Source organism: Nipponia nippon, unplaced genomic scaffold (assembly GCF_047370975.1).
Source record: "Nipponia nippon isolate SJK-2023a ecotype South Korea unplaced genomic scaffold, ASM4737097v1 scaffold_18, whole genome shotgun sequence".
Taxonomy (NCBI): domain Eukaryota; kingdom Metazoa; phylum Chordata; class Aves; order Pelecaniformes; family Threskiornithidae; genus Nipponia; species Nipponia nippon.
Window position 1 is genome coordinate 9,227,796 of NW_028262334.1, and position 19,819 is coordinate 9,247,614.

Below are 19,819 nucleotides of genomic sequence, written 5' to 3' on the forward strand. Positions count from 1 at the left end.
TGAGTACTCTTGCTGACTACAGAGATATGGCTCCCAGTATTCATTAGGTGTCCTGACAGATAATTAAATGGATTACTCAATAAAAAGCTGTTGACAATCACTCATAAGACTAGTATTTTAATAAACAGGTTTCAGGCTCCATTAGCTGATATATTGAGTTTCCTTCAAATAATCCATTCAGTCCAGCTGTTTGTGCAAAGTTACTGGTCAACATAAAGCTTACACAAAAGTGTCAGTCAGAAAACAGCAGCAGAATAAGTTTGTAACACTCACCAGAATTATCTCGAGGGACAAATATTTTCAACATTTTGATGCCTTTCTAGAATGCATATTCATTATTATTTGGTACTACTGATTTGACAGAAGTATCTTTTTGTCACCTCATCAACTCTGCTTGATGTTATTACAGTTCTTTAAGTTACATTTGTGCTTTTAGTAACTCCAAATACCAAACCAGCATTATTTATCCGGGGCTCCACCTGCCGGCCTTGAAACAAGCATAAGTGTTTGTAGGTCCTGTATAAACAGTCCAACCTTTTTTGGTATTCAGACAGAAGCGTTTAAGCCAGCTAAAACAGATCTACCCCTTAAATAACAGTGATACTTAACTGGCAAAGGAGGCAACCAATATATTTTGGTACCTTCTTCAATCAAAGCTGACATTGCATTTGCAACACCTGTTGGGGTTTTATACCCAGGGCTAGATGTTAGCCTTACAACATGTTTTTATTCAAGAATTTTAAGGCAGACTCAAATTTGGATATTTTGAAATTTGAGACAATTAGCAAACATTAAGAGGAAAAGAAACTGAAAAGAGGTTGTCATAGACATGGTAAGTACATAAACATTTAATTAAAAAATCTTCATACAGGTGTCATTCTCTCAAGCTCACAGTCACACAAAAGAGGATGCTGCAACTATGGGGATGAGACAAGCCTGTTGCGCAGAGCTGCCATGACAAAGCAGATGGGCTCAACTCACAGCCTTCTCGTCATTCAGCTATAGTCTCCCACAGATCAAGGGGAGGAGAAGATGAAAAGGATTAGATTAGATCAGCGCTGGCTTCCACACCTGCAACTCGATCCTACAGCAAGTCCAAAGCTTGATCAAAAACTGACTTTCTAGCTCCATTTCAGCAGAAAATGTGTCTTCAGAACTATCCTTACAGACACAGGAGGTGGCTCAGTTTAAAAACAAACAAACAAAAAAAATGAGTTCAAATGAAAAAGGCTAAGTTGTGGCACAACACATGCCTTCTGGTTTTCTTTTTTGAAGACAATACAAGCCAGAATATGCATACTGTGCAACATGACAAGGTCTGCAGAATGGGGGAGGGGGAAACCTTACTATAAGGTGGAGACAGTGAAGACACTGCTCTCTGGATAATGAGCTTTTCTAAAATCTAGTTTGATTATTCCTAGTCAATAAGACAACAGTTACCAAGGATGAAATGATAGCAACAATCTCTTATTTCTGTAATACGTTTCTAGTTTGCTGTCTAACTTATGCCTAATACACACAAACCAGCTTGACAAGAATTACAAACATCCTGTAATTAAGCGTTCTGCTCCAAATGGCAGTGCTGATTTGGAAATGACATTAAACTAACTAACATTCTTATTCTGTGCTACTGTACTCTGTGAGACAGTACAGTGTGTTGTTTTGCTCGTTTTAACGATCCGTTAAAAACCTGAGTGGATACGCGCCAGCACAAGGTAGCATTTAGAGGGACTACCAAGAGACCAAAACATGATAGATTGTGTATGTTCTTTTCATAGGGTTCTACCATCATTTGGTTGATTAGAAGCAATCAGTTCACAATTTGGCATAAAACCATTTTACTCTTAAGAACTCCCAGTAGCAGCCTTTGAAAAATGAAGCCATTTGTTATGTATTTTGTTTTCGCAAATGAAGCATCATAAATAACATCTGTCAGTTACCACAGCGATCTCAATTGCTTCTCAACTGATCCAAAACTGTGGTTTAGGTGCAGTCTAAGAGACAGCTAAAGATCATTAGTCACTGGATTCTGATAGTTTTATCTACCACAACAATAACTCATGGTCAGCAGAGTCTAAAACTATTTTACTGCTTCTTTTGAATTTGTCCAAAGGAAACTGAGCACTACACTCCTCAAATGCCCATAAAGGAATGAAATTGGATGCATTTTCTCTCAGTAGTGGAATAAGATTTTTTTTTTATACTGAACTTTAAAATCATGGAAAATAAGAGATGCTTGATTAGCTTTTAAAAGTAATCTACTTTTTTTTTCCCCAGAAAAGTATCTCACAGCTGCATTTTTAAAAGCATTTTACTGATTTGCTTTTGCACTTCCCTTGTGTAGCACATGTTCCTGTGTAGTAATATTAATCATTAAAGATAAATGTGAGAAGGAATAGATGGATCCATGATCTGATGCATTTCAGGTTGCTCTCTATAAAGACAAATTTGTAACCCTACTAAGGTGAAGAGTCAGTCTTCATTGCAAGAGACAGCAATGCAAAGTAGAACACTTACAAAAACACAGAAAACAACATGTAAAGTGCATGCCATTCCAAGTTTAATGAGCTATTTTTATTTTCAGCTCCCCAGTTTCTCTGTCCGGCATCTTACTAGATTAAGTCCACTGTACAGCTCCCAAGAGAAAAAAAAAAAAAGGCCAGTAAACATCACCTTTCAGCACACCATGCTTTAAAAAGATTTGCAAGAGATGGAGTAAAACAGCCTTTCCCCTAGTTTCTCAAGAGTGCTAGCAATTGTTCTCCTCTGCCACAGTTCTACAGATTGAGTCTTTTGCTAGACTTCCTCCTCCTTTTAGGCAAAGACTGTTATTTTTAGCTTTCACAATGCTAATGTTTTCTTCAGGGAGGAAGTAGCTAAGAATCGTTTGGGGGGGGCAAGAAAATCCACTTTCCATTTCTTATTCATAGAAAGTCTATGTTACAAGTAGTTGGAGGAAATACTTACTAGAAGAATCATATATACTTGCTCTGTTCTTATGTTCTTCCTTAGAGATGTTCCCCTAGACCCTCCCAGAGAAAGAATACCAGTCTATATGGACCTTTGACCCGACCCAGTACATCTGGTTTATATTCTTAAGCTTAACTTCCTGTGACGGAAGGGCTGCAAAATCATCACTTACATAATTGTGGTTTTATTTCCACCCTTCCCACCTCATCTACAGTAACTCTGAGATTACTACATACCCTGAACAAAACTTAGAGGGGCCATGGGGTGATAGACATCCTACAAACTTGGGGGGGAGGGGGGGGGGAAAGAAGGGACCAAGAAAAAACACAAACCCACAGCAGTTAAGTAGATGAAAGAAGTCCTGCAAGTATGCTTACTTAAGAAAAAACACATTCATTTCTTTCAAGGTAGCAGATACAAAATGAACGTTACGACACAAGAGCTTATTGCTTTGAGTTCAAATAATCCTTCTAGGAGACATAAGGCAAGGATAACAGAATTTTGCTAGTTCTGCTGTTAACAAAGTTATTTATTTAATTGTAATTTTAATGTGCTCTTTAAAAAGTCATGCCCATAAGAGTAATTTGGCTGCTTACTATCAACATTCAGCAGGTTCACTTGGAATTGCTCTCACAAGAGCAACACCAGTGCCTAGGCCTACCTACTTTACTGCAGGTATGTTATACGTCTGGTGGTTTCCACTTGCAAGAATATCGTTGCTGTGATGGTAGACAGCCTATTACTGAGTCTGGAAGAAGTGTAAGACGTTAACAAGAAGCGTTGCCAAACATACCAAAACAATTCCAGAGAAAAATACCAGCCCACCCTTTAGCCACTTCATTCAAAATATTAACTGAGTATTTATAATGAAAATAGATAGCAAGTTGGCTTCAGTTAGAGCCGAGATACTTGAATCTCTGTACAGCCAGGATCAATTACGTCACACTGCGGATAAGAACTATGGGAAGCCTGAAAACAACTCAACTAAAAAAAAGTTATTGAATTTAACCGAAAAAAAAAGTGTAGTTTCTGTTACATATTTTGAATTTTAAAACCAGCATGATACACAGTGGAGAGCAAGTCAGTAATCCAAGTGTGCCTCAGCGCAGCCTGTGCCCAGTTGGCCTCATATAATCACCAAAGAAACCTCTCCAGAGAACTCGAGTGTTTTCAATACCTACAAACTGACACATCAACAGTTTTCAGTGTCTTTCTGCGACCGTTTCTTGCCGTGCTGCCATCAAAGGGTCACCACCCGCTACAATGATCACCTCATCAAACTCCTGTATGTGACACAAGTACCAACCAGCCACCACCAGAGTTAAATGCCATCGCATAACCAAAGAAAACAAGAGATGGTTCAACGCTTTCAAACGCTCCAGCACTGCGGCTGCAGGAATTGAGGACGAGAAGTTTCTCGCACAGCAGGCGCTGCGGGGCGGCGCCTCCCTTCGCCGTGAGGGGCGGCGGTGGCCGCCGCGGAGCGGGGGCCCGTGGCGCTGGGCCCGGCGCGGCCGGCCGGCCCGCCGCCGCCTGACGCGCACCCCCCAGCCCCAAAGAAGAGGAGCCGGTGAGCTCCCAGCCAGGCCGCGCCGCAGGCCCGGGCTCCCCACCCGTGACAGGCGAAGCGACTCAGGGCTATTTTTGAGACAGGCCCCCACCCCTCCCACCCAAGCGCGAACCAGGAGGGGCACCAGCCCGCGGTGGCTCCGCTAGGACCGCGCGGGAGAAGGGGCCGTGGCCGCAGGGCCGCAGCTCCCAGGGCGGGCAGGGCCCCACGGAACAACCCGCCAGCGGCCCGCACTCACCCGGCACACACCAGCGCATCCCCACCGCCCGCCTTCCGGGAGCGCAGCCAGTTCAAAACAACGCCCGCCCCTATTGGCTCCGTGCGCCCCGCCCCCCCGGCGCTATTGGGGGACGGATGCCCCGCCTCTCCTCCTCGCGCTGCCATTGGCTGGCTCGCACACAGGTGCCCGGTGGGCGCCGCCCTCTCCCTTTCCCGCACTGGCCCGGGCGTCGCGGGGCGCCGTGAGAGGAACCGCGGCCTGCGGCTCCCGCCCGGCCCGAGGCCTGCCGCCGCCGCCTGAGGGGGCCCTGGGCCTGGGCCTGGGCCATTCCGAGAGGAAGCGGCACTGGGTGCTGGGAACATCACCTTCAACACAGCCCTACACCCATGTCCGCCATAGTGGACTGGAGAGGTCGCCTCTGGTGTTGTGTAGCACCTGGGCTGCTGCTTGGCCGCCTCTGCCTGCTTCCAGTATGTTTTGTTTCAAGGCATGACGTAATAACATCAAAGGCCTGATCAGAGCTTCAAAGGGCTTGTACCTCTGGGGACTGACACACCTGGGACTGGGTTGTTGGTAATCTTAGCGAGGTTGGATGCAGCTCCTTACCCCTTTCTAGCAGGAGGTCGCTGCGCGGGACGCGTTGTCAGCCTGACTGCCTTCGGGAGGGACGCCGCCACCAGCAAGGCCCCGCAGTCACTGAGCCCTCAGCTTGTAGTCATATCAATTCAGGGCAGGGCAGCTTTCCTGAGGATTGAGGAAAACACAGGTAACAAAGTCAGATTTGCTTTCAGTTACTAAGCCCAGCATGATCAGAACTGATAATCAAACATTTAGTAATTTTACTTAGATATGCAGATTTAGGCTGGGATTGGATCCGTGCCACCTTTTTGTCCTTTCATACTGAAATATTAACTTACTCATGGGTTTTTCAAACAAGATTTCAAACTTTATTTCTGACTTTTTTTCACAGGTGGCAATAGAGGGTTTCAGTGGAGCCTGTAAATTAAAAATGTTTTATGGTGAAGCCTCTAAGGGAAGACCAGAAAAGCCTTGACTGCTCTTCTAGGTTCTAACACTGACAAACACAACAGACGGAACACTAATGAAAAGAACTCCCCGGGGTACGTCAGTGTGTAACGTGGCTTGCAAGGCAAAACCTTTCATCCTGGATGAAAACCTGAAGTCAGTTGCTAGCTCTACCACTGGTCTGCCAGATGACATTGAGGAAGTTCATCTCGATACTTTCTTTCTCCATCATCAACAACGGGATGATAGCATTGACCTTCGCAAAGTCTTTGAGCTCTACTGATGAAAATTGCTGGGTGAGTATATTATCATCATTATTTGTACTATTGCTTTTGAAACACAATAATAGATTGTAGCTATTACCTACATATATCAACCTTAACACATATAAAGCTAAAATATATTTATGTTTTCAGGTACAGAGTTGTTATTTAAAACAATTATCTGATGAATAAGTAGACGAATTATACAAATCTCTTAATCTCCGTTACATTAAAATTGGTAAAATGCATGCACATTAAATGTAATTTATTGTTCTTTGCTGTCACTATGTTTCTCAAAGTACAGACTCATCACTGTGACCAAAGATTATTTAGCTTCTATGCTTGATACCCATTAAAAATCTTTAGATGATAGGTGTGCATACCTTCAGTAGGAGTTATGTCCGTGGGAAGAAGAAAAGGAGAACTGTCCATAGGCTTAAATGTAATGGTGTTAGTTTTTACTGATTTTTAATTTTTTTCATTATTTTTAATACATATGGGAAGTTAGTATAACTTCAGACCCATTTAAAAATGTTTTTTTAGGAGGCTTCACAAAAACAGCCCGCTGCAAGGATTTGTGAATATTGGATTTGATGGCCATTCAGACTCTTCCTTCTGTTTTCTGTGTCTAATTTCTGTTCTGCCTAAAACAGCTTGGTTGTTGTTGTCCCTTTTAGACCCCATCCTAGGGGATCTGTGTATAGCTCCCATTGTTTGTCAGACTCGAATAGTCGGATCCCAAGTAGGCAGGGATTCTGTGTCCACTTTAAGTATCTTCAGTGAAGGGAGTGGTACTGGCTATCGGTGCAGAACCTCTATTGGTGAAAGCTAAAAAAAAGCAGCAGCTTAGTGAAAAGCTAATTTGAATTGTCCTGAATTAGTCTCAAAAACTAAAAGAGAAATAGTCCTGACATTTGTTTAAAAACTTTCTTCTCTCTCTTAAGTGCTGGAATGCATGTTGTATGGAATGCATAAAGCACACCTTAAATGGATTAAGTATCTTGTCCCTCAGAGCTCTCAAAAAGTATTTGGTAAGGAGGAGGCATCAGTGACCCAGGCAGTTTTCTAGAGATGAGTTCTTGCTCTGATGCTATTCAACATCTCTATCAATTGTCTACATGATGCAAGATCTTTCCGAGTAAAATCTGTAGCTTAGTAGATGAGGGGATAATTCACATGACTGATTAACTACAGATGTGTCCAATTAAATCATCCCGGTCCAAATGCATTTTTAATGTCAGAAAATGCAAGCAAACACATTGGGAAATAAAGAATGCAGGGATGGGGACTAGCTTGACAAGAAGTACTTCAGAAAAGAATTCAGCTGTTACTATATATAAATGTTTCAACATGACCTCTCAGGGCAATACTGTGGTAAACTGGACTAATGTAATCCTTTACTGTATAAAATACAGAATATATAGGGGAGAGAGGGGAGCGATACTGCCTTTGTCCACAGCACTACTAACGCTGGAACACTGCACCACTTCTGGCACCCGCCGACAGGGAGGAGGGGATAAACGCTAGAAATAAGTCACAGGCGGAACATAAAAGTAATGAAGGGGCAGATAACGAGACATAAAATACGGGATTTAGGAAGCTATTCAGCTTATCGGAGAGAAGGCTGAGAGGTGACTCCGACTGTGCAGAGACCCTGCCCATGGCGGGAAGGTCAAGCCAGGCACCTCCACAGGGATGTCGTGACAGCGCTACCTGCCCGCACCGCGCCGGCCCGGCCCTCTGTCACGGCGCGTCCCAGACATCAGCTGCACCCAGGATCTCCCGGCCTACAGTTGTGAAAGCACCGTTTCGTTTCCCCAGGCACAGAAAACCCTCAGCTGGGCTCAGCGCTGCGGTTAGGGCGCTTTCGCGTACCCACCCAGTGCGGTGACAGACAGGTCCCCGCCGCTCCCGCCGAAAGCACACGGTCGGTGCACCGCTCCCGCGGGCAGCGGCCGGCAGCGTCGTGCCCTGCGCACCGCGCTCTGCCGTGCGGGCAGCCCCGGCCCGGCCCTCGCCCCGGGAGCGGCTCCCCCCGGGCCGCGGCGGCCCCTCAGCACCGCCCGCCCTCCGCCGCCGCGGCCCCGCTCTGACGGGCAGTCCCGCCGGCCAATGCCACGCCGAGCGGCCGGCCAGCGAGCGCAGCGGGGCGGGCGGGGGCCAATGAGGCTTTGGTTGCTGGGCGCGATCGCGGAAGAGCTGCCCAATAGGAAAATTCGCGGCGCGGGAGGCGCGCGCCGGTTTGCGTGCCGGCCGCAGGCGGGCAGCGCGAGGCAGGGGTGGGCGGCGGGAGCAGGTCGCGGCCTCGCTGCCCTCCCCGTCCCGCCGGCCGCCGTGGCCGTGGGGCGGGGGCGGAGGAGGGTGCCCCTTCCCCTCCGCTGGTGTTCCCCCCCAGGTGTGAATGTTGAGGAGCGATAACGCCCCGCTAAAAAAAAAAAAAAAAAAAGAGTTGGAGAGACGGTGTGGACACGGGCTGACGGGAGGCGCGTTCCCCCCGCCCGGCGGGCCTCTCCTGAGGGACGCGCCACCGGGGCGGCGGTTTTCTGTCAGCGCCGCTTGGGGAGGGCAGGCGTTCCTCAGCGTTGCCCTTGGACCTTCTTTCGGAGCGGCCTCGGGGGCCGCCGGGAGGACACGCTCCTCCCGCCGTGGCGAGCGGGACCCGGAGGCCTGACGGCAGCGAGTTTATGTGCTCCGTAGAGAGGAGACATCCCCCGCCTGCTCTAAAAAGGCAGCCAAAATCGTAGTAGGAAAGGTAAATGCACGAAAAGGGTTAATGATTGCTTCCACCTCCCCCTCCTCCCCCCGTTGGATAAAGACGGTCTTGGGTACCCTTTGTAAATAGGAATGTGGAGGTGGGAGGGGAGAATCAGCCCGGCTCCCTCTCCGGTGCCGCCTCGGCGGTAAGCGGGGATGGGGAGGCCGGTGCAGCCCGGGCGCCCTCCCGGGGGGGCGGGGGGCCGCGGGGGGGCTCCCGCTGCGGGCGGCGGGAGGGGAGGACGCGGGGCTGTCGTTGATGTGCTGCCCGGCGGCTGCTCAGTATTTTATTGAAGAGTTCTTTTTTGGTTGTTTGTTTTTTTTTTTTTTTCCCTTTTTTTGGTACACCCGCCTCCTTCAAGCCAGCAGAAGCAAGGAAAATAAGCTGAGGACAGAGAAATAAGAGAAGACGGAGGAGATGGTGAGCAGATCGTTGGGTTGGGGGGCATGAATGAGGTTGCCGGGCTATTTTCTGTGAGAGGTTCTTGCAGGGTGTAGTGCGTTTGGGATAATTTTGCATCACGATTACAGACTAGCCTTCTTTGTTTGCTAAAGATTGCTCTTTAAGGTTTAACAGCGTTCATCAGTTTATTGTGAGGTACGCAACGAGGAGCTGATGTATACGAATAGCTAAAATCACATACGCAAGCCGCACACACAAGCAACCCCTAAACAAACCAACATTGTATTAATCCTGCAATATGATGGGCAGCTCTTGTCATGGAGGGAAGTCATTGCTCAGGTTATTTGTGGCATGCATAGGAGATGAGTCTCTTTGTAGTAAAGACTAAACAAAACTAACCTATTTCTTCACAAACGTGAAAGCCATTAGACTTAAAAGCCAAAGTTAGTTGTTTTTTTTTTTTTTCTTTTCATTTTCCCTGCGGTATTGCTGTACATGATTAAAATCTAATGTTTGCAAAACTTGATCAACTCTTTAAAATGTTCACGTCTAGCATGCGAATAGTAAAGACTGCCCTTCTCCCTTTCTCTCTCTCTTTTTTTTTTTTTTTTTTTTTTTAATGTAGGCACTTGTTTGTGTATGTGGAAGGGGGAATTCTTATGACATGTACTTTGCTTTTTACGGTGTACTGTTGTGCCTTAGGTAGGTCACAATACAAAATGTGATTCTTAGCATGTTAAGAAAAATAAAAAAAACCCGAAGCAGTTTTTTTATATCAAGTGAAGACCTGTTTTTATACTAGAAATGTCTTAAACACTAGATACGAGTTTGTGGGGAAAAAAAACCTCCTGTTTTGTATTAATGGGAATGCTTTATGGTAAAAATCATGATTCTAAATGACAGAATATTGACACTGGCTGATTGTATCTTCCGTGGATGAAGTGCTGCAGTCTGTATCAAGTACATTAGCCATTTAAGCTTCCATAAATTTAAACATATTTTGTTTACAAAATTGTGCAGGACTGCATGGTGCACTAGTAAAATCTGAAATTTTAGTGGCTTTAGAAATGTTGCAAGGCACTGCAAAAGAAAAAAAATGCAGCTTCATGTTAAATCTGCTGTGGAAAAAAAAAAAAGATCTGTTATAATAAAGTAATACAGGATATATATGGTGACTAAGGTAACTGAAAGGGCTGGGTAGTTTGGAGCTTCTACAGAAAAAAATAAGTTGTGAACTATGCTGTGATCTTCACCATGCAAGATATTTGGATGGATGGCTGTTAAATTTATTTTAAGCAACATCTCTGTAAATGCTTGTCTGAAATATTTAAATTATATGCCCCATTAGGCAAATGGATTTATCTTCCCATTGCTTGGCTGAAGGAATGTCTTAGGAGGGCAAGGTTTGGAAGAACAATACAGTTTGACTGCATAGTTTCACTGCATAGTTTATCCTCATGTATTGTTCAGAGATGCATAGAATGTATTTTATTTGACATTGGTGATCTTTATAAAGTTGACTTTGCTGATTTTATTTTTATGCTGTAGTTGCTGTCAATATAAATAACTGAATTTCAGTTAATATAACCATAGATTCAACCTGCTATTTAGCTAGAATGAATGAAAAATAGTTCCCTTCTTTGATTTTCATCTGTTCATTCAAAATCTCTGCAATGGATTTCAGTCTCAGCAATTCTTTAATATTGGAAGAACTGGTAGGAGTTACAAATAGAGAGAGATTCCCATTATATTGAGTTAGGACACTGCACTAGAAATAGCAAAATTCCTGCCTTTTGCTTAGACTTCAAATTTTGTACAAACTGCAGTTTAGAGAAGATGTCTTATCCTGAAGACCATCTGCATGCATATTGCAGTTATATAAAACTAAGCTTCTGTATTTGATTTTATGTAATGCAACACATTTCTGCAGTGCTTTTGGTGGATCTTGGTTAGTGTCAGAATTGATACACCGTGAGGAAAACCTGTTAGAACTCTTGTGCTACCAGGCTTATAATTTGTTGCTCTTAATATTTTATTGTGTGAGTATAAATCATTGACACAAACATTGTAAACAAATGCTGTAGCAGCTAAGTGTGAGATTACGTTTAGCTTATGTCTTTACTGTTTAACCAGAGTATGACAGTATCTTGTCTAGTGTGAGTGCATTCTATTCCTAATAGCCATCACAGTAATCTTCAAAGCAGAAAGGTTAGGTTAAATTTTTTACTTTATTGCCTGTCTCTACAGAAGAAGGAGGAAAAAGGCCAACTCTAGGGTTACACCAATATGGATAGGGAAAGAATTTAGCAAATGTGTTGCGTGCAGTTACCTTAGTCAGACTTCATATGAGTCACCTGGAAATTGGCATTGAGACTTCTGTTAAGATTAAAAATCACATATTTTTAGAAAAAGTGTTCTTTCCATAATGCGAAACATATAGAGTACACATGTAACTTGGCAAACCTATTTTATTCAGAAAAGGGCATTGCCAGTATCATGGGTTTAAGCATTAAAATAACAACAAGGAGATCTTGAAGTTTTCTCTTAAATTCCAGGTAGGATGTGGTCTACATGTGTGCTGAAGCAAGAAGGTGACCCACCTATCTTAACATCTGAAAAATGTAGCAACCGTCTTGCATAATGAAGTGGTTTTTATTTCCCTCATCTAACTTGTGTAAAACAAAGCCAAACTCAAAAAATAGTGGTGCAAGTTTTTTGTTCCTTGTTTGTCCTTTTTCACTCCTACCCTTGCATTTTGCAGGCAATCCAAAACAAGCTGTAAAGCTGCTTCTGGCTCTATGTGCTGAGGTTGTAGAGATCTAGATCTTCTGAATTAGCTTAGGTTGCATTCATTTTAAATAGTAAGACAAATAACTAATTCTAGTGAATCTACTTCTTTTTATGTGTCTGCTTTTCTGTAACACTGTAAGAACAGGCAGTTCAGTTTAGTAATATGCAATCTTTTGAAAGGCTGGCAGTCAACCCGCTAGCATTTTCAAGGAGTAGCATTTTTGGTGTATGGTGTGTAAAGGGCTAATCATCTAATAGTAAATGGACAGCATCTATTATTCATCATTAATTTGTACACACTACATCAAATAAGATATCATTTTAGAGTCCTGATGATGCTCATTGATTGTCACTGCGTTTCAGGATAGTTTGACGTTTTGACCCACCAAAATACATACCTTTCTTAGAACGTCAGTTAATCTTGGGGATAAAAAATGTGCAAGAGACCAAGTAGGAATGTATATATGGGTGGCATTTTAAAATATTTTAATCTCTTGTAGAGAACACTTCAATTTAGTTAATGAAGCTCATATCTAGTCACTACTCATTCCTACAAAGAACATGACAATATATTTTCTTACAATAGTTGTCATTACTGGGAGCACAGCACTATTGAAACAAATGGCCTCTTGCTGAAAATAATTAATCTTAACTAAGTAAGGCATCATTATACCCCTGAAATGACTGGCTTTATTGATTTTTTTTTTTTTTTTAACTGATTACTTGATACTGTGTTTACACCCTGATATTTTGCCATGTAGTTATATTTTTGTTGTCCAATCTATATAAAACTTGCAAGAAATGTCACTGGTTCCAAGTAAGAGCCATCTAAAGTTGGTTCTAAGAGGCTGGCCACAATGCAGTCAAGGGATCTGCTTAATCATATCTTTCAAAATCAGGCCCTCTGAGGAGTTAACCTAGAAAAACCAAATCAGCGGGTACTTCTGTAGCTATCTAAACCTGTGTTTTCTGAAGTGTAGACTTTTTGCACAAGATAGATAATACTTCCTAGCAATAGTACACTGAGGAAAGAACCTGTGAGCCTGAGTATGTGCAGTTCTGCATCTCTCCAAATAGCTCTTTGTGAAGGATCTCTTGGTCTGATTCTGCAAGTCGTATTCCTCTGTAATCAGCTGATATTAATTACCATGAGACAAGTTGAGTGATTTTGAATACAGAGTATATTTAGAAAAAGCAAAATTGTAGTATTCAGATCACAGGTTCCAGGCTGAGTAGCTCAAGAAAGTAATATTCATCCAACAGTTGTCTAATGGTGATACTGCTGGTGGCAGTATTACAAGACACTAAGATCTGTTAAGAACACATAGGCAGGATTGTGCTTCTCTGCTTCACTCTCCAGTTTATATTGCCCTGGGAAGACCTTTCTGTTTGTGAACTACATGCAGTATGCTTTATCTCTACTAATACGATGGCTTGCTTGGACAGTTTAGGATCTTTTTTCCATAAGGTCTTTGACTGCAGTGTCAAAATCTTCTGTGCGTGCTTCAGTTGATGTTGTTTATAATTGTGGTTTTCCTGCATCTCGGGGCACATGCATGTTGTTTCAGAAGCTGCAACAGGGTTTCTGTGAGCTACTGTACGGTTATATGCCAGTGCACCACGAATCTATTAGCTTGTGATTCGTAGGTCAGGGAGAAATTGGGGTATTTTGCTATCTAAGCAGTCTCATCTCTTTGCTGCTTCAGTGCTTACATGACATCTCAAGTTGGCTGAAGATTAAAAGGACAGTGTCAAGGTATCTTTCACAATTTCATTTTTATTATTTATTTTGTTTGCCTTATTATTGCTGCCATAAGCCATTGGAAGCCTGAAGTCTAGTGCCTTGCCAACAGGCCTTTGTCCTCCAGAACAGTTACTGTTTAGCTGCTTATGGTTTATTTAAGAGTTGTGAAGCATTTACTGTCTTCTGAAATACATTACTGAAGACTTACAGCTTAAACATTGCAAGCAAGCGAGAGGGAAGAAGTGAGTAAATCAGTCTGGGGCCAGTCCTGACATTGTGTAGTTACGGTAAACTCAAAATATTTCTTCTTTTCCTTATTTCTTTCAGAATTTAATAATTTGGGAGTATAGAATTAGGCATCAGTGCTTCCTTTGCACAGTCATCCTTGAGAGTGGACTTTCCAGGGGATTGATATCAAGACCTACATTCTTAGTTGGGTATGTTTTGAATTATTTAATGAAATAATCCCTGTAAGAATTCTTACAGGTGCAGTGATATTGACTGACTTTGAGGTGCCAAGCAGTAGCTTAATTTGGAGTACTGGCCAGAAAAAAGTATCTCTACAAGATCTGAGCTTTGTATTACACATACCTTTTTTCTTTTCTAAGCTTAATTTCCCTCCCTCCCCCCTTATTTCTGCTATCATAAAAGGAATGATCATGGGGTTTTTGTACAGAAAAGGGCTACCTTAACTTGTTGCTGTAAGAAAGTCTTTTCTTAATTGATCTACATTTGTTGCAATGTAAAGTTAGTGAAACTGGAGCTACTGTTTCCGATAATTTAATTGCCTGTTCTTCATCTTCTCTGGCGGTGTAATTTCTACCCAGGAGTTGGAAGTATATCAGCATAATTCCTCCATGGGACCTTCTCATTATACTAAAAATTCTCTATTTAATTTGGGTTGTGTAGTGACACTATTTTAAGTAACTGCTAGTCAGAACAGTGTGCGATCGCTTCTGTCAGACTTTTACTGATTTGTTCCTATGGATAAGAAACTGTATTGCAACTAATCAACAGTGTCCACATCTACTGGATTCACAGCCTGATGAGAGGTGAATGTACGTAGTGGTATTGGATAAACTTATTTTTGTAGGTTTTAAATGGAAAAATAATAATCTTTTTAACCATACTCGGAGTAGGAAAGGTTGCAGAGGTTCCCCAGAGGAAAGTGAATTGCAGAGTGACTTCAAATATGGTTCATAAAGTGTGGGCTGTCTTGAGGAAGGAGAATCTGAGATGCGACACTTAAGTTGGGGTAGTTACAATAACTTCAGGCATGTCAATTAGATGCCTGAGTTAGAAAGGGCAGCCGCTCCTGGCTGCAAATAAAAACAGTGGATAGAGACAGCCAGACTTCTCTGGAGGTTGATTCAGTCTATGACTCTGAATCAAGTGTTTTAACTGACACTTTGAAGGAGCCTCTCTCTCTTTGGATAGTGTATGGAGACTAATATGGATAGTATATGGAGACTAGCTTCTTAAATTAAGCATGTATGTCAGATGCTGAAAGTGAGACAGCATGAATATTATTCTTGCTATGTGTACATTAGAACTTTTGAAGAACTTTCACATGGTGGGTATTTTAATTGCTCATTGATGGGTTGAATTTTCTTTAGACAGCTGTTCATATGCCTTGCCTATGAGGTTAATTGTATGACATTGAAGGGAACAAAATAATTTTGGTCACTTTGTGCAGTTGTCAGAACTTTGAAAGAATTCCGCTGATGGTTGGTTGAGTTTCTTGTGATGTGTATTGATGTAACATCGCTCATAGCAGTCTAGTAGAATCCATAAGCTTGCTACTGCAAGAGTTTCTGTTTCTGTTTTGCTGTTCCTGGGAAAGAGAAGGAAGCCTTAGACAAGACTGCCTATGGAGAGAAAGGTGGGCATGAGCGTGACTTACGGTGTTATATTGGGGTTTGTCAAGGAGAATCCCTCTAGTATCAACAGGAGATACATGGGAAATGCAATTCAAGTGTCTCATAAAAACAGCGTTCCCTTAAAATGAAGTGGTTTTGGGTTTTTTTGTTTTGTTTTTTTTTTTTTTTTAAGGAAATGCAAGTTTTATTAAATGTTGCAGTGCTTCCTAGAATGTGTACAGAACACTGTGATTATTGACGTAGACATTTTTAACAATATTCTGCTCTTTCCTTTGAGATATAATCCTAATATTTTGTTAATACTTTACAATGGGTTAAAATGGCATGAAGATCAGATTGCTAGAAGTAGGAAGTCTCTTGCCTCTCATGTCTGGATCTGTTTCTCCATTTTGATAGGCCAGTGACAATGAGTGTTCTTGTTTTGCTATGTGTCTACTCTGAAGTATTTAAAAGAAAAATGCTTATATATGCTAACATTAATGAAGCGTTTCATACAATTGTGATAATAACATTATCTATACTTCACTTTTCAATACTTCACGGATTGTTGGCTTATGGTTAGTATTCTGCTGTGGTATATTGCTGTCAAGTTTTGATTTAGAAATGAACTCTGAAAAAGTCAAATAGTCTAACATTCCTTCTATAATTCTTAATCTGATGCAAGAAAGCTTTAGTCACGTTGATCAGTAAAATGACAATAACCATCCATAAAACTTTGATTCAGTTTTGCATATCGGTATGTGCACGCCAATAATGGTCCCGAGGTATTAAAAGCGTAGTTTTATTGTATGCAGTAGCTATAAATTTAAGAGTTTTCCAGTATGTTTAAGACATAATATCTTCTGCCTGAATAAATATCACATTTGACTTTATTTTATCAATGTAATGTCAAGTGAAGTCTCAAACATGAATCTGAACTTAAACTGGCAGTGTTCCGCTGCTTTGCGCCACAGGCCGGATCATGCCACGCTGGTATAACTTCTCCACATATTTTTAGACTGGTTCTTCTTTAATTCAGTGTGACAATACAAACAGTGAGTTATTGACGGCAGCTGAAGCGCGATCATTATGACTGTAATCAATAACACACCTGCATAGAATAACAACTACTGCCAGGGACATATTTTGTATTGATTTGGGAGTTTATGCTGTCTCTACTACATGCAGTCTGCTGCTTCCATAATTTGTGTAATAAAACCTCTACTTTAGAGAAGCTGTTACTAAGTTAAATACCAAGAAATGATGACATATCAAGATGTAAATTACATATCGAAGATTTTACTACCAGCAGAAATAGCACTTGCTAAATTCCTTTGGGTTCTGATTCAGGACCAAGGCACTTCCTTACTGCAGGCTGAAAGATAATGGAAGTAAAAAACAGTGTTCCCTCTCCTGAGGCAGTATTTTAGAGGTGGAGGGTAAGACGCTGTTTTTAATGTGATGTGGTGATGGAATCTTACTGAATTGTGTAATTCGTAAGTTTGAAACCTTGGTAAAATTTCTTTATCAGTAACAGTAACTCTTGTTCCAGTTCTGTCCTTAAACTGGAATGTAATTTTCTCTTAATACTGATACATCTTTATGTGTCTCTGTCTAATAGAGGAAGACATTCTAAAAGATTGATGCTATCCTCTGATTTTCTTTTCCAAGCCTAAAGTCAGTAAAATTGAAGAGAAGGTACAGATTATGACCAGGAATTTGGGAATACCAATATTCCTTGAAAGTAATACCTAGCTTCCCAGAGATATATGTTTATTCCCTTACTTGCTACCTCTCTGTTCATTTTATTGATCAGATGATTAGCCACGAGTCCAATGGAAAATTACTGAAGAGAATAAAATCTCTTGGTGGGTTTTAAGCATGGTAAGAAAACTTAAACAATGTATCACAAATAATCTTGGTGTGTGAAGCCTATATGAAGCTTCAAATTCAGTTGTTCACACAGATTCATGTATACTTTATTAATTCTTGATTTGAATGTCAAACAGAAAACTCAAATTTGGAAGTATTGCGAACACTAGCTTCCTAGATATACAGCCGTCTATTTCTGATGATGTTACCATCTTTGTATCCAAATATACCTACAGTTTGTCAACAGGAGTAATCTCAGTGCAGTCCAGAGAAACATGCGTGTCTTCAAATTTACTGCTCTTCAGCTTATTAAATAAAATCCTAGTTCTTGGTTAACTTCTAGATCTGATTTGTTGCCTGTTTTCTGTTTAGTGGTGTTATACCAAAACTCTATCTGCTGTGGAAACAATCACAGTATAAAAGGACTGGTTTGTGCTTTAAATGTTCAATACTCAGCACTAGTAAGCTCAGCATCAGGACTGTTTAGTGAAATCCTTCCATACGAAGCTTGAACTAAATCTAATAAAATTCAAGTAGGATATTACATTCTTTTTAATGTAATTGTCTATTATACATTGCTTAATGCTGTGATAAAACTCCTAAAATATGGCAGATAAGAATCCAGACAGAACAGTATTCCCCAGACAATTTCCTTAGGATACTCTTCATAAGTTAACCCACTAGTTCTTGAGAACATGTTTTGTGCTGATATTTTGCCCTATACAAAATAAGGATATTTTCTTGGAAGAGTATTTGCTACATTATCTTTTTTACCAGTGTTTCATGATGGTATGTTCCTGCAGGTGATACGCAGTCTTCAGATTTTACAGACTACTTACTGTGTTGATGGTGGGTTTCTGAATCCCAACGCATGCTCATCTATCTGTTCAAGGAAATAACCACTTCATTTCATTTATGACACCAGAAACCACTTTTCACTGTTTTGAAGCAGAGAAGCAGTATGATAACTGTGAGTTTCAAGAACCTTAGTTTTTAAGGGACTGAAGAACTAACGTTAAACAGAACTGAAGCTTGTGACATTCATTTAGCTCTCCAGGAAGATCTAATGTAACTTGTCTAGTGCCATACAGCCCAATAACAAAATTCTTGTTTTGTATTGTTAGCAGTGATTTTTAAACTGAAAATTAACATAAACTCTAAATATTATTAATTGTATAAAGGTTAATCTCTTTACAATGCTAGGCAAGTATTTGCATTTAGATGATCAGGACATAATACAGGATTTGGTTTTCCATGTGATTTTTCCTTCCTGCCTGTTTGAACACACTTACTCTCTTCTCAATGCAAAATTTTGATTTTTCTGGACAGTTATCATTGTACTTTTTCTAAGCCTTACTGAGAGGATGGAAAATTCACTAAGGAATTTCTTGAGCTATTGGACCTTCTGCTAACAAGTAGCAGAGATCTGATGAGGTTTGCAGCCTGGCTTGCTCAGATTTCCTTTGAAGGAAGATCAGTGGTGATTGAATCCTGAGTAAAAGGATATATGAGAACCTCTCTCTGATTTCTAAATCAAAGTTGATACCTTGGCTGAGACTTTCAGTGATCTCTTAGGAATTTAGGCCCAAATTCTTAGAGGGATTTAGGCACCAAGTTCCTGTTTAATACCATTATATTTCTTTACAATGTTGTCACTCAAACCAAGGGAATTAGGTTTAGGTATCCTTCCGAAGGTTTGGATCACAGGTATAAACTTCCCTTGACTTGTTTCTTTTAGGTTTATGTGGTTGTTTCAGCTTTGTTTTCAAATCAAGATGGATTAATTTGGTAATATGTATTGACAAGTATGTTTAAAGAATTGAATTGTTGCAATTATTTTAAAAATGCACTTGCAGAACAATTTGAGAAAAATGTCAATTTCCTCAGACTACTAAGAGGAGCTTTTAGCATAAAACTTGATTTTTTTTTTTTTACTTTGCTTACTCTAGGGGATTTTTGATGTCCAAATATAAAAGTATATTTGTATACATTTGTGATATCTCATTAGCTACTCAGATTCATGGGATTTGGAAGACTTGAGGTCATACCGTAAACAGGAGAATTCCTTTTTCACCATGCTTGTTTAAAACTGCACACCAGCATTTAGTACATTCCCAAACCTGAGTAAAGAAAGTTCAGAGGTACTTAGAACTGTGAAGAGTTTCAAAATACAAAGTTTCCGTTTATACTATTGTAAACTGTGTAATTAAGTCCAATCTCCAGTTGAGATTGTATAATTCAGAGAATATTGAACATCCACGCTTGCCTCAGGCTGTCTAGTGGACTATATTGCCCACAATTAAACAGATGAATGCACAAATAAGGATAGGCATCCTTCCAAACAGTTC

General features: G+C 41.1%; 2 protein-coding genes across 17 annotated transcripts in view; one reads left to right on the forward strand and one right to left on the reverse strand.

The window, feature by feature from the left end:
- TANGO2 (transport and golgi organization 2 homolog) overlaps positions 1-8,116 on the reverse strand; it is a 44,757-nt gene extending 36,641 nt beyond the window's left edge. For 2 of the 5 annotated variants that reach the window (XM_087754683.1, XM_087754680.1), the window contains exons 1-2: positions 7,929-8,116; positions 5,367-5,504 (exon numbers count right to left, since the gene is read on the reverse strand). The gene's annotated coding sequence lies outside the window, so the exon portion shown is untranslated. Of the gene's footprint in view, positions 1-4,778; positions 4,841-5,316; positions 5,505-7,928 lie in introns of those variants that run through there. The other 3 variants (XM_087754684.1, XM_087754681.1, XM_087754682.1) reach the window with 2 other exon arrangements.
- Positions 8,117-8,338: 222 nt separating this feature from the next.
- The window catches only part of ARVCF (ARVCF delta catenin family member), a 287,922-nt gene continuing 276,441 nt past the window's right edge, over positions 8,339-19,819 (forward strand). For 8 of the 12 annotated variants that reach the window (XM_087754800.1, XM_087754809.1, XM_087754797.1 and 5 more), the window contains exons 1-2: positions 8,339-8,801; positions 9,166-9,224. The gene's annotated coding sequence lies outside the window, so the exon portion shown is untranslated. Of the gene's footprint in view, positions 8,802-9,064; positions 9,225-19,819 lie in introns of those variants that run through there. The other 4 variants (XM_087754802.1, XM_087754804.1, XM_087754803.1 and 1 more) reach the window with 3 other exon arrangements.